This window comes from Cavia porcellus, unplaced genomic scaffold (assembly GCF_034190915.1).
Source record: "Cavia porcellus strain 051 isolate PalLab524CR breed Dunkin Hartley unplaced genomic scaffold, mCavPor4.1 scaffold_38, whole genome shotgun sequence".
NCBI lineage: Eukaryota > Metazoa > Chordata > Mammalia > Rodentia > Caviidae > Cavia > Cavia porcellus.
The window spans coordinates 9,264,744-9,279,614 of record NW_026947521.1 but is presented as its reverse complement, the minus strand read 5'-3'; the positions used below and the strand labels follow the sequence as shown (position 1 = coordinate 9,279,614).

At 45.3% G+C, this 14,871-nt stretch overlaps 1 pseudogene; it reads left to right on the top strand.

Moving 5' to 3' along the window:
• The first annotated feature begins 12,319 nt into the window (after positions 1-12,319).
• LOC100719179 (eukaryotic translation initiation factor 4B-like) lies at positions 12,320-14,108 on the top strand (annotated as a pseudogene).
• Positions 14,109-14,871: the final 763 nt, after the last annotated feature.

Here is a 14,871-nt window from a genome sequence, read left to right as displayed (position 1 = left end):
TTCACCTCTTCATAGGTGACCATCTGCAAGCAAACCCATTTGTAGGCAAAAGGGAGTTTCTCAGGTTTATTATGTTTTGGGAGAAGAGAAAAAATAATAATAAGCTGAGCTTATATCCTGAAGCTGTAGGTTTTTTTTTTTTTTTTTTTTTTTTTAAATCTCAGTTTCCTTGTCTCCTTTTCATCTGGTTTTCTTTTTAAATCCTACCTTATCATCACCTCTCAAATACCCCACCTATGACCACATGAGGATTTGGGGAAACATCGAGGTATAAGCCGTAACACCAGTGTGCCTCAAGGTGTCGTCTAGAACTCCTGCAGCCACACGTGTGAGTGGTCTGTGGAGTACACAGCTGCCTCCTGTGGGGGCCCGGGGGACCCAGATAGGTCAGAGCTGGAGGTAGAAGGGGTCCTTGATGGAGCCATTTGGTCAGGTAGAGCCTTGGTGGGGAACTGCCTGGGCCAAGCCTCCTTTGTGGCCTCTGTGCCATCTGTGCCATCTTCCTTTGCTTTTTCAGAAAGTCTCCAGCCAAGCTGTTCTGCCTTTCCTTTCTCTCCCTTCCACCATCAACCAGGGCCCCTCAGCAGCATCGCTCTGAGCCTTCCGAATCAGCACAGTATCCACCACTGATGTGGCTCAGCCACACCCACCCAATGGGTTCTGCAAACTGTCACTGTCCCTGGAAGTACAGCCCCCCACCCAGAGTGGAGCACAGTTCTCCGGGCCCAGCCAGATCAGAGCGAGTGAGAGCATTGAGAAGTACTTTTCTTGTCCCAAACCAGAGAGAGATCAAGATTGATATCTAGAAAATTCTAAGAACTCCTGAAAATCAATACCAAAAAAGACAAACCCTCCATAGAACAGGGGACAAAAGATAACAACCAGATAGCTTATGAAGGAGGGAACTCAAAAGGCTCAAGGGCCTTGAAAAAGATCTTCAAACTGCATTAGTAACCTAAGAAATGCAGATTGTAACAATGAAGGATCAAGCTGGCCGCTGGGTGTTTGTCTGTCCTCACGCAGGTCCATAAAGGTCCTGCCCAAGAAAGTGTCTCCATTGTTTGTAGTCACAGAAAGATGAAAGCATCCATCACCAAATGCAAGCACAGGGAAATGAACATTTAGAAACAATCTGAAGCAGTGAACTCCATGTCCTCACAGCAACATGAGTGGAAACATAATAACAAAATGCTCAGTTGGAAAAATACAAAATTGAATAAGCTAAGTGCTGGGAGTGTAGTTCAGTCCCAGGAGGCCCCCCAACATAGCCAAATTAAAAAAATAAATAAAAGATTATATTGTGCTATGAGCTCTGAAATACCACACTCTATAAGTACAAAACAGCAGCAAGCTATACTCTATAAGGAGGCTTACAAAAGTGTTCTATAGGTGCAAGAAAGAGAAAACAAAGAAGAAAATGCAAGACAGAGACCTTATAGCTGGGCGTGGTAGCGCACGCCTGGAATCTCAGCACTAGGGAGGTTGAGGCAGGAGGATTGCTGTGAGTTCAAGGCCAGCCTCAAACAACATACAGAAACCCTGTCTCAAAAAGAATAGAAAAAAAAAAAGACCATGTGTGGACTTATGCTGCTGCTATTCCAAGAATCCAAGAATCAGAAGTTGAATAAAGGGCCAGAGACACAGCTCAGCGGCACAGTGCCTACCTGGCAAGGGCACAGTCCTAAGTTCGATTCCAAGTACAAAAAAAATTCCATATAGGGGTATCTTGTATGTCCACTAATGTGGCCTAAGATCCTACTAGCACTTTTAGGTAGCCACATCAAAACCACCAGGCATCTTTTCCAAATATTCCTTATACCCAAACAAATGCTTTTTTAGACCTAAACATAAGACCCGCATTGAGTCCTTTTTCACTTTATCTTGTCAGATTTGATCCTGTATCCAGGCATTTGAGCTCTTTATGATTCTGTTACCGGTGATCCTGATGATCTCTCCTCCGTCGGTGACCTGCAGGATTAAGGCCCATGTGACATCTGTCTTCTCATCTCTTCTGTTTCTCATGCATGATAGGCCCCGCTGTGAGCCAGGCCTTGCACTGGTGCATGCAACCCCAAAACCCAAAGGCAGGCTCCATATCTCTGAGGAGCTCATGTCCAACAGGGAGAGAAACGATCATCGCTGCAAAGTAAGCAAGAAGTAGGGCATCCTGGTCCCTCAGGGTGTTAGCAAGGTGGCCCCGAGGAAGCCACCTCAAGGTACTGGGGAGTCGGGGAACCCAGAAGTCCCATGTCGGTTTCTGTTCTCTGCCCCAGCTTCTCCCAGAGCCAGTTCTCCAGGTTCCTCTGTGAAGCTGCCCATTTTTCCCAGTCACATTCTTTCCCCAGAGCACAACGTGGACAGCAGCAATTTGACTTCTATGATGCATAAGGGTGGCCCTGTCCAAGGCCCGCTCACTAGGCCACCCAGAGCCAATCCTGGTCCTTTGCTTCAGCACCTCTGGGGAAGGGATGCTGGATTTATTCTAGTAAGATCGTAGCAGTCCAGATGTGCCAGCAGCTGCCTCACCACAACACAATGCCAACCTCGGTAGAAAACAGAAGCAGAAGCAGAACTAAGAAACGGCTTTCTGGCGGCCTTGCTAGAGTCCTCAACCTAAGAGTGCCTTAGACTAAGCCAGCTCTATCCCTGGATGTTCACCTACAAAAACCAATACATTTCCTTTTTTCTTATGTCCATTTGAGTTGACTTTTATGCTACAGAAAGTGTACAGAATTCGTATTGGTCCAGACTGACAGATGACATTAGGGATGCCAGCAGAGACAGATGAGGATTTAGATGACATCCAATAGGGAACAGGAGATTCAGAGCCCAAGGTAAAGTCCACAATTGGCATGGCTCCTCGAGGTCACCATGGTGACCAGGGTGAGAGGTGAGGCTAGAGGCAGGAGGACCCTGTCAGGATACCTGATGCAGTGACCTAAGGAAGTGACGGTGTGACCCAGGCAAAAGAGAAGAAAGGAAGGAGAGAGGGGATGGAAGAGGAATTCAGGAGGTGAGACACACTGGATTCAAAATGGAGTAGAATTGAAGGAGATGTGGGGATGACAGGAAGATTGTGGAATATCTAGAATCACTGTTTATTCTTTTGTTTTTTGTTTTGCTATGTAGCTCAGGCTGGTCTTGAACTCGAAGGAGTCCTCCTGCCTCAGCCTTCCGAGTGCTGGGATCACAGACATATGCTAGCGTGCCTGGCTTTCTTGGATAGCTGGGACCTGTGTAGATGTTGTCAGAGAAGATTTCCAAAGAAAGTAACTGCTGAGTTACAAGCCCAAGAGAGACTTGAAGAATACCTACTAGGAGGAAAAGGCAGAGAGTGGGGCAGAGTAAGGGCCTTGAACCTTGCGACCAACTTCTGCCTGGATCTGCTTTGAGTCCCCACCCAGGAGGGCACAGAGAGTGCAGTCAGGCTGCCCAGGGCCAAGCAAGGAGGTATTTTCTCATCGACTTGGAGCAACAAAGTAGCAGACACAGCACAGAATAGCAGAAGCAGGTTTCCTTTGGAACATCACAAAATGAAAAACAAAATCTTCTTAAGGCGGTGACGGCTCCTGGTGGAACACAGCATTTCGCTGCAACGACTCCCACATTAACAAAACCGTAATGAGGATTACTAAATGAATAGATCAGAATTCCACGGAGCAAATATTCACTCAGGCAAAGCCTCCTCGATTCAATAGCTCTTTCAATTAATTTCGCCTACAGTTTTGGATTTCTATGGACTAATCTGCTGTATTTAAGAGGATTTGTGAAGCATTTGCCAAGTAGTTTAAAAAGGGTGAGATATCTTTGCCCAGAAGCTCTCTGGGGACTTCAGCAGGAACACGCAGAGAGGCAGTGAGGTGTCTGAAGGGTCACCCTCCCGGCAGACTGTCCTGGGTGCCCTGGGGCTGCTCACTGCCTTGTCCGACTCAGCCTCATGTCTGAGGGTTCCGTTGGTGGGCTGCAGGGGTTGTAGAGTTTACTCACTGATTTAATTCAGCACATCACAGAGAGTTGCTGCGTATGCATACTGCGGCTTAGTCCTATTTCTTCTCTTTCCTCTCCCCTCACCTCCCTCTTACTGTGTCCCTAGGTTGCCTCCCTATCCACAAAAGGTCTACGGTCTACCTCCATATTTTATATCACCCATCTTTTACTCTGCTCTTTAAATTATTTATATTTTCTACCCAGAGTGATGAGGCACATTCATAATCCCAGCACTCTGGGAGGCTGAGGCAGGAGGATCGCTGTAAGTTTAAGGCCAGCCTGAACTACAAAATGAGACCTTGTGTCCAAAGAGCAAAAACCAAAAATTGTCTTATACTTTGGGTCTCTCTACAATACATAATTATATGTACCAATTAGCCTTCTGTGTTTGATTTATTTCTCTTAGTCTTATGACCTCAAAGCGCATTATGGTGCATACCTTTAATCTCAATGCTAAGAAGGCTGAGGCAGGAGGATCCTGAGGAGCTCCAGACCCTCAATGGTGAGTTCTAGCCACCCTGAACTACACAGCAAGACCCTGGCAAAAATAAATAAATAAATAAATAAATAAATAAATAAATAAGATAAAGCTTAAATGAATCATCAGTAGTTGTAATGAATAAAACTACTCATTCTCCTTCATTCTTCCTCCTCCTCTTCTTCTTCTTCTTCTTTTTGGTTTGTTTGGTACCGGGATTGAACTCACAACTTTGTGTTTATCAGGCAAGCACTTGAGCCACTGAGCTAAATCCCTGGCTCCAAAATTTTATGTCATATCAAACTCAGGACCTCACAAGCAAAGGATTTAAACTGGGTCATAAAACAATGTAATGGTAACCAAAAATACTATGCAGAGGACTTCGGAATTTGTAACCCCTCTTACCCTACAGGCCTTCCTGGGAGTTATGAGGAGCTCTGGAATTGCTGCTGGTCCCTGGTGGTTGGAATGGGGTGTTTCCTCTGCTGAGGAAAGCCCAAGACATACTGGGAACGTGTTGCCTTCTTTGGCCTCACCCACGCATGCTGGGGAGGTGGCAGCTTTAACCTACTTTCCATGACCTTCTGAGCCTCCCTGTGAATGTCTCTGGTGCTGACTGTGGAGCCCAGAAGAGGTGCTGGCCAGGGCCAGGACGACATCATAGTTTTAGGATGCTGGCTGCTTGCCCCTGGGCAGGGACAGTAAGGTAACAGAGGACCTGACCTGAGATGACCGCTGAGTGACATGGAAAGAGATTAGCCATTGAAACGCCTGTGTGGCAGAAGTCAACTTGCTGGGTACCACACTGAGGCAGGGGCAAGCCGGGTGTCCACCCTGGCGCAGGTGTTTCCGAGCTCCACACAGTGCTTCTTGTGAGACAGGATCACACTAGTAGCCCAGGCCGGCCTCTCCCTCCTCCTGCCTCAGCCTCCTGAGTGCTGGGACTACAGATGTGGGCCACCACTCGCAGCTTCATCCTTGGGGTTCTGAAGGAGGCTCATTCCTCCTGCGTGATCACACGGCCATTGGTGGTCAACAGAAGCTTCAGTCCCTCTCCGTGTTTCAGGAAAAGTCCCCTCTTCTAATGATCTTGGTCCTTCCAGTGACCACTCCTGGCTGAAGCCCCTTGGAGCCACTAGCCATCCATCAACTTGTTAGCACACAAAAAGACTCTTTTCACTTTGGACAGTCTGAGGATTTTAGAAGTTACCTGCCAGGAAATGGCACAAACACTAAGTAAATATTGCACAATATTTCAGGGATCCCTTCCATCAAAGGGATGCACAACTGAGAAGATCTCAGAACATTATTGGTCTTCCCCATTAAAGATGACTCCCAGGCAGGACCTCTCAGTGTGCAAGATTGCTCTGATCTTGTCAGTTTTCAGCTACAAGCACAATGCTTCCCCCTTTCAGACACCAGGTATGACTGAGCTAAGGACAATGCTATCTGCTAAGTTAATGTGGTATTGCATTTCCCTCCTGCTCATAACCCATTTATTTGTCCCTTTACACTAAGTTACTAGCTCTCCTCTGTTGTTTTGAGACAGGGTGTCACTATGCAATTTGGGCTGGCCTTGAACTTACTGTGCAGCCCAACCTGGTCTCAAACTTACAGTGACCCTCTTGCGTCAGCCTCCCAAGTGCTGGGATTACAGGCATGGGTCCCTGCAGCTAGTTTGTTTTGGATGGATTTTTAAAAGTTCACTTTTCCTGGGGGGAGATGGGAGGGCCAGGAGGGGAAAGGGAAGTAAAAAGGATCAAGATATGATATGTATATGTACAGATACCCCACAATTACTAATCCTTATGGACCACAAGTATACACTGTCCTAATAAATTTTTTTAATTTCAGGGTTTTGGGGGGGTAATGATACTGGGCTTGAATTCAGGGCCTTTACATTTGCCACATCCCTGACTTTTGGGGATTGTATTTGTCGGTTTTTTTGTTTTTGAGAGAGGGTCTCACTAAGTCACTAAATTGCTCAGACTGAGCTTTAATTTGCAACCTTCCTGCCTCAACCTCCCAGGTTGCTGGGGTTACCGGTACATGTCATCACTCCTAGTTAGCTACTTTTCTAATGATTTATATTTTTGTATTTTAACAAAAGAATTGCTGTGCATTAAATCAGAAAACTTAAAACTGGGCTTGGCACAATGGAAAGTAGTACAAATAAACAGACCTGGGACACAGGGCTCACAGGCTCTGGTGCTCAGCTCCTGCACCTGCACATCGGTTCCTGTGCATCGGTCAGGCCCCAGGATCACCCTGCTCCTCACCTTTTGTCCTGCATCTTCAATACAGAAAATGACCATGTCTGAATGTCACAGAGGTTTCAAGATTCTGCTTCCACAGGCATCAGAGACAGACATCACTTTAGAGTTCAGGGAGGCCAGAGTGACGGAAGCACTTAGGTAAGAGAAAAGACCACTGAATTCACTTATCAAACCCTGTTCCTCGGGTCCCGTGATCACAGTCATATCTTGTACAGTGAAATTCCATTTCTCTGCTTCTGTCTGTACCTCTTGATTCTGGAGGGATTCACATATCAGGCCACCTCGACAGAGCTCGGGGTGGCCCAGGAATTTTTCACTGTGGAGGTGATTTGTTTCACCTTGAGTTCTGTATCACTATCAGTGTAGACTTCGTCAGGACGAAGCTAATTCTGCACTTTACCCAAGACCTATGCTTGAGAGACAATGAAAATTGTGATCAAAGAGGCAGAAATTTCTATGGCGGGATTCAAATATTTTGTCATACTTTCCGCCACAATGATTATTCCTGCAATTCCTCTCAAATATTTGCACAAGATATGCAAAACTCATGGTCCATTTCCAAAAGTTAAATATTGTGTTAAGCCTTTGATCAAAACTCCCCTGGTTACTGAAATTTTCTGCAAACGCCTCCACCTGGAGGCCACTCCTCCAAACCTGCTCTGGAATCATCACACTGCCTGTGCTAAAGCCAGGAGCCAGAGGGGTCAGGTCAGCCATAGCTGTGCACAGCTGAGCACCTCCTCCCGAGGTGGAGACTCCAAGCCATGGCAGAGAAGGAAGTTACTCCAGGACCCTGGCCTGTGAGCCTTAGGGGCAGATACCGTCATTTGTTTCATTTCCCTGCTGAGCTGCACTCACCTTGTTTTCCGGTGCTGGGTGTGTGTGCGTGTGCATGCATGTGTGTGATGTACACACACCCAAACACAAACCACGAAAGTACCTCTGCATTAGGGCGCCCCCTTCTGGGGCACTTGCTTCCCTCAGGAGTGGGTCCTGGGTGGGATTTCAGGTCAAAGGGTTGCTGTGTCTTTAAGTTTAATGGACTTTTCCGACTGATTTCCACAAAGCCCATCATAACCTACAACCCCACCAGCGGTGACTGACAGTGCGCTTTCCACTGTGCACAGTTTGTGTAGGAGTTCTTTTTTGTTTTTGTTTTTGTTTTTGGTACCTGGAATCAAACTTGTGCTCACCAGGCAGGCACTGTGCCACTGAGCTACATCACCAGCCCTGTGTAGGAGCTCTGTTTCATTTCACCAGTCTGAAGGGTCCAAGTAAGTATCTTATTATTACTTTAATTGTATCCTGTTCCCCAATGAATATGAGCACCTTTTTCATACATGTGGATACTTTTCTTCTCTCAATTGTCTATTCATATCATTTTTCTTGTTTCTCCATTGGGTTGTTTGTCATCAATTTATAAGAGCTCCTTGCATATTATACTGATTAACTCTTGTCTATCATCTGCATTACAAATACTTCTTCCAAGTCTACTGAAAGGAATCATCTTTCAACATTGCTTAAAGTTCATCTTTTGACATTGCTAAAGCATCTTTGCCACAACTTATATATGTGCAAAACTATTGTCTGTTTTTATTGTTTGTTTTGTTTTGAGACAGAGCCTCATTACATAGTTCAGGACCATCTTGAATTCACTAGGTGGCCTAGGCTGGCCTTGAAATCTTAGCAATCCTTCTACCTTGGCCTCCTCAGCACTGGGATTACAGGCATGCGGCACCACACCCAACTAAAAATATCCATCTTTTAGATCTAGGTTTCCAATCTTGGCTTCAAAGGTCTAACCCTTATGTGAAGCCCAGATTATGCTGCGGAAATTTTCATTGAAGTATACCATACATATGAAACAGCACACATAATTTTATGGATCAGTGAATTCCACGAGGTGAACACATTCATTATAACCAAAATTTAGCTGAGTGTGTGGGCACACACTTGTAATCCCATAGCACCTGGGAGGCTGAGACAATGGGATCTCCATGTTTGAGAACCGCCTGGGCTGCATAGTGAGTTCAAGGCCAGCCTGGATTACATAGGGAGACCTTGTCTCAAAAAAAAATAAATAAATAAATAAATACATAAATAAGAAAAAGAGAAGAAATAAAATCTACATACCATGCTAGGCACACCTGCCATTCCAGCATTTGGGAGGCTGAAGCAGGAGGATCGCGGCCAGCCTGGGCTGCATAAGCAAATTCAAGGCCAGCCTGGACTACACAGAGACCTTGTCTCAAAAAAAAAAAAAAATCTACTTGTCACCATCACCCTACATTCCTCTATAACTCCTCCCACTCACATTTCTCCCCCAAATGAACCTGCATCCTCCTTTTGGCACAGGGCTTGAACTTTATCCACATGCTCACCCATAGAACCCGTCTGTTTCCGGCCTTTTTAACTCTGTCCACGCTTGTGGGACCGCATCGCTGGGTCTAGCAGTTTGCTCTATGCCTGCGCCCAAACTCTTCACATTTTATCTGCCCTTCCGATGATGGACATTAGGGCGCCTTCCCATTTGGGGTGATTCCAAATCGCGCTGCTACAAACATTCCTGTGCTCGCTCTTTCAGGAGTGCACATCTGCCCTTCCGTGGCATTCTCAGCCAAGAATGTGATTTCCTGGTCATGAGGGACTTGCACGCTCAGCGCACTTGGGTGTTGCCCAGCGTCGTCCGGGGTGGTTGTGCCAGTCACCCTCGCATCTCGGGGCATCGCGCTGGTCTACGTGGCTTCATTGTAATCTCCTCATGTCAGCCCTTCTGCAGGCATGCACTGGTGTGGCAGACTATCGTGCCAGATCCTTAGTATTTTACATGTGTACGCCTTTATTCTTTCTGGAATTTTACTTTTCAGCTATTGGGAAATGAAGGTACTTTGAGTGCCCTTCAGACACAGGGCCAGATGTGCTAGATTCGATCTGGGGCTTTTGTTAACGCATCAGAGGTAGAAGCAGGCTTTTGCCAGGTGAGGTGGAGTAAGGCAGACGCTGCTGTCCTGGGGCTCCGCAGGACCAAGGTTTGCAGGCTTGGCCAGCATGTGCGGTGCCAGCTCGCTCGGGGGCGGCTGTAATTACCATACGCCGTGGCCATCGGCCCAGGAGGGCAGGCACACACAGACCTTACCGTTCCCACAGTCCTGCCTCCATGGATGGGACACTCCAGGGGTGAAGAGTCCTCTCGTTGATGTTTATTGATGTTAAGATCAGGTGTCTGCAGTACCCAGCTCATTAATGAAATAACATACATAATGGGACTTAATAAGTGAGTGTCTCAGTCAACACAGAAGCTCCTGCCCCTAGGAGTGATATTTTGATAATCATATTTGATCTTTTCTTGTTAAAAGTTCAGGCTGCCCTTGAACTATGTAGCCTGGGTGGTCTTGAACTCTTGGTGATCTTCCTGCCTCAGGCTCCCCAGTGCTGGGACTACAGGTGTGCACAACATGATTGGCAGAGTATAGGGGTTTCCATCAAAATGCAGTGAGTTCAGCAGACAGAAGTTACATGAGTGATGAAGCAGTTTCCCACCAAAGAGTGTTTTAACTCCTAGAGATAATTGTAGAAAATATGCTGAAATTATGAGGTGTGGTTTTCCTTCTATCAGATTGGCAAAGATTTAGAAGTCTGATAATGCCTAGTGCAGGTGGGAATGTAGAGATTCCATTTGGCAGGAAAAGCAAATTATCTTAGCTTCTGAGAAAGCTAACTCAGCAGAATATGTCAAGATGTTGAATGCACCCCTCCTTAAACCCAGTGATTCCTCTGCTAACAACTGTGCATGTATCTATGCTCATGCACACATATACACCAAAAATACTAAGGAAGTTCATTGTAGCTTTTGAATTATGAAGTGCAGTAAAATTGAAAACACCTAAAAGCTGTCTATTAATATAATGCTAACCATATAAGTTAAGGACATCCATACCATGGAATAGATTTGGTCACTTAAAATGCTAAAGTCTTAGAGGCCTGTGTGGTGGTGCATGCCTGTGGTCTCAGCTCTCAAGAGGCTGATGCAGGAGGGTCCACGAATGTTGGAGGTCAGTCTGGCCTATTAGTGACTTCAGGCTCAGCCTGAATTATGAAAAGAGACCCTACCTTGAAAAAATAAAATAAAGTGCTAAGATAGGCCTCTGTGTTCTGTGTGTGCACGCGCGTGTGTAACTGAAGCTTGACTACAGAGCTCTGAGCTACAGTCCAAGCCCTTACGTTTTAATTTTTATTGAGACAGAGTCTCCAAAAGTTGCCCTGGATGGCCTCAAATCACAGTGATCCTCCTGCCTCAGCCCTCCAAGTGCTGAGATTCCAGTCATGCACCCCAATGCCAGGCTAGGGGAGTCATTTTTGACATAATCTTCTCCATCACCTCACTTTTTACAATGAGCATGTATTTATTTTTGCAAATCTATTTTATTTCAAAGAAAAAAAGCTAAAACAAAATTTTGAAACATGTCAATTGGGGCAACAATGGTATATACACTGGGCACTGTGATTCCCAAATCATTCACCCAGAGCACAAAACATCTGCATTCAATTGTCTGAACAATACCAGCACAAATCTTTCTCTTCAGCAAACTCAGAGAAATCAGTACTATAGCTATCTTAATTATTTTTATGTACATAGACATATTGTTTCTTTCAGCTTCCCACACTAATGAGACAATACAATGCTTACACATGTGTGTTTGATTTATTTCACTTATGAATATGGTTTCAAGTTGCATCAATTTACCTATAAAAGTCTCCAGTTTATCCTTCTTTATGGCTATTATGCCATTGTATAAAAATACCACATCTCTTTTATTCATTCCTCAGTTGATGGGCATTTAGGTTGTTTCCAAGATCTGGATATTACAAATTGTGCTGCTACAAACATGGGTGATATACATCACTGTGGTATGGTATTTTTAATTCTTTTGGGAAGATACCCAGAAGGGGAATAACAAGGTCAAATGGGACCTTTTGTCCTAGTTTTATGAGGAATCTCCAGGTGGATTTTCACAGTGGTTGCACCAGTCTACACTCCTATTAATAGTGGAAGTTTCCTCACAGCCCCTCCAGCATTGTTATTGGTTGATTTCTTGATGGTAACTATTATTTCTGGAGTCAGATGGAATCTCAGTGTTGTTTTACTTTCTGTTTCTCAAATGACCAATGATGTTGAACATTTTTTCATAGGTTTATTTGCTGTTGGTATTTCTTCATCTGAGAAGTATATATTCATCTTAGATGCCCATTTTTGGATTGGGTCTTTAAATCTGGGAGGACTGATTTCTTTGAGTTCTTTATATGTTCTCAATGGTGATCCTTTGTTTGAGGAACAGCTGGCAAACATTTTCTCTCACATTATGTGTTGTTTCTTCACTCTGTTGGTGGTTTCTCTTGCTGTGAATGAGGTTTTCAGTACAGTGAGATCCCAGTTTTCGATTCTCTGTAACAGTTCCTGTGCAGGGGTTTTGTTCATAAAGTCTTCACCTACACTAATGTCTTCAAGACTTTGCCTATTCCATTTTCCAGCAGATTTAATGTTTCTGTTTTAATATTAAGATCTTTGGAGTGGCTGAGCATGGCCAGGGACCAAGCAAAAGAGAAGAAGGGGAAGACTATCTTCCTAACAGACTTCCTGGCTAAGGATGGAAGGACTGGTGGAGGAACCACCTATGTTCCCAAACCAGTCAGCTGGGCTAATGAAACAGGTGACCCCGAAGGAGATGTATCAACCACTGGGCACAATGCTGATGGGAGCCATCTTCCCAAATTGCTACCCTACACTGCTTTTCTAGGGAACTTGCCCTGTTAAGTGATGGAAGACTATTAAGGAATTCTTTAGAGGATTAAATGTCAGTGCAGTACATTTGCCACGTGACCCCAGCAATCTAGACAGGTTGAAAGGCTTTAGTTATGCTGAGTCTGGGGACCTGAATTCCCTGCTGAGTGCCCTGAGTGTCAATGAAGAGTCTCTAGATAACAGGAGAATTCCAGTGGATGTTGCTGATCAAGCACAGGATTGGGTCTTTAAATCTGGGAGGACTGATTTCTTTGAATTCTTTATTTCTTCTGATTTCTCTGAGTTTGCTGAAGAGAATGATTGTTCTCTCTGGCGACATTCTGACAAAACAGATACAGACTGAGAGCCTGTCCTGCCATGGACAGCTTTGATGACTACCTGCCTAGAAGAGGCGATGATAGCTTTGGAGACAAGTATTGAGGTAGTTATGATTCAGACCACTACTGTGACAGAGATTGGGATCGGGATGGCTATCGTGATGGCCCACACCAGGATATGGATCGATACAGGGACTGAGATCAATATAAGGACCGAGGCAGCAGAGACTATGTGATTCCAGAATAGGCAATGGCAGAAGCATCTTTGGTAGTGGGTACTGTAGAGGCTGTGATTAGAGGAGGAGGAGGAGATCGATATGAAGACCTATGACAGACGAGATGATCTAGTCTGGGGCTCCAGAGATGATTACTCTTGGACAGTTACAGGTGTGATGACAAAGACACTCCCCACCCCCGCCAAGACCCAAGCAGAACCTAAAGCCTTGAAGTACTCCTAAAGAAGATGATTCTTCTGCTAGTACCTCCCAGTCCAGTCTCGCGACTTTTATCTTTGGAGGGGCAAAGCCTGTTGACACAGCCACCAGAGAAAGAGAAGTGGAAGAGGAGCTACAAAGGAGCAGGAGAAAATGCAGTGTCAGCTGAACGAGCTGACACTAGGATGACAGCCTCGAGAGAGGCACCCAAGCTGGTGAAGCAAAGAAACTCAGGGATGGGAAAGACCAAGGACAGGAAGTGAATCAGCACAGACTGGGATCTCTGCAGCCACATCTGACAGAAATGGCTGAAGAGACAGCAACAGGTCTCCAGAAAATAACACACGCAGTAAGGAGGAAGATTGTCACTCTCCAACTTCTAAGCCTCCCAAACCTGCGCAGCCTCTAAAAGTAATGCCAGCCCCTCCACCGAAGGAGAATGCAAGGTGAAACGAAGTTGTAACCCTCCTGCTTGACCTCAGAGCTCAGACACAGAGCACCAATCCTCTGTAAGTGCTGCAGGGGAAACTGCTATCTTCTGAGGAGGGACCAGCAAGGAAAGATGAAAATAATGGGATGAGTACCCAAAAAGGCCAACTGGGAGTCCCAGCCAGTGGTCCAGGAGAGGGAGGGAACAAAGACCATTGGAAGGAGTCAGCTAGCAAAGATGGCCAAAGGGATCAAGACTCCAAATCTGCACCGGAGCCAAAGAAACTTGAGGAAAATCCAGCTTCCAAGTTCAGTTCTGCAAGCAAGTATGCTGCTCTCTGCATGGATGGTGAAGATGAAGCTGAGGGAGAGGAGTACATGGACTAGACCTCTGCATCCTGTGCTTTCTCCTAGTCTTTCTCCACCCTGGAACACGGAAGAGCAAATTAAACTTCTGTCCAGTCAAGGCAAAATAAAGCTCACCATCTCCTGCTGGAGACCTTTCTTAACTTTAAAAAAAATCTTCACTCCATTGTGATTTTAGCTTAGTGCATGGTATAAGATACAGGTCCAGTTTTAATCTTCAGCATGTGGAGAGCCATTTTTTCCAGCACCATTTATTAAAGAGGCTTTCTTCCAGTGAATGTGTTTGGCACCTTTATCAAAGATAAGGTGGCTTAGGGTGTCTAGAGTTGTTTCTGCATCTTCTAATCTGTTCCTTTGATCTTTGGGTCTTTTTTTTTGCTAGTACCATGCTGTTTTTATCACAGTAGCTTTATAGTATAATTACAGGTCAGGGATTGTGATGCCTCCTGTCATAGTTTATGTTGTTGGCCCCCAGGCATCATGTGTTTGCATTATGCATTTGTGATTGTCTAATGCTTGGATTGATGGTGTCAGTGCTACACGCACCTAGGGATAGAGCCAGCATACAATGCAATGGCAGGAAGAAGGTGTGTCTAGCTCTTCTGCAGGTTTCACCTTGCTGTTTGCAGCTGCCACAAACTGAGGTCCCTCCTTGCCACCCTGCCTTGGAGCCAACTGAATATGGACTGAAACCTCCAAAAACTGTAAGAAATAAACCTTTCCTTTCCCAACTTTGGACATCAGGTATTTTGTCTCAGCCATGAGTAAAAAATAACTAAGACAC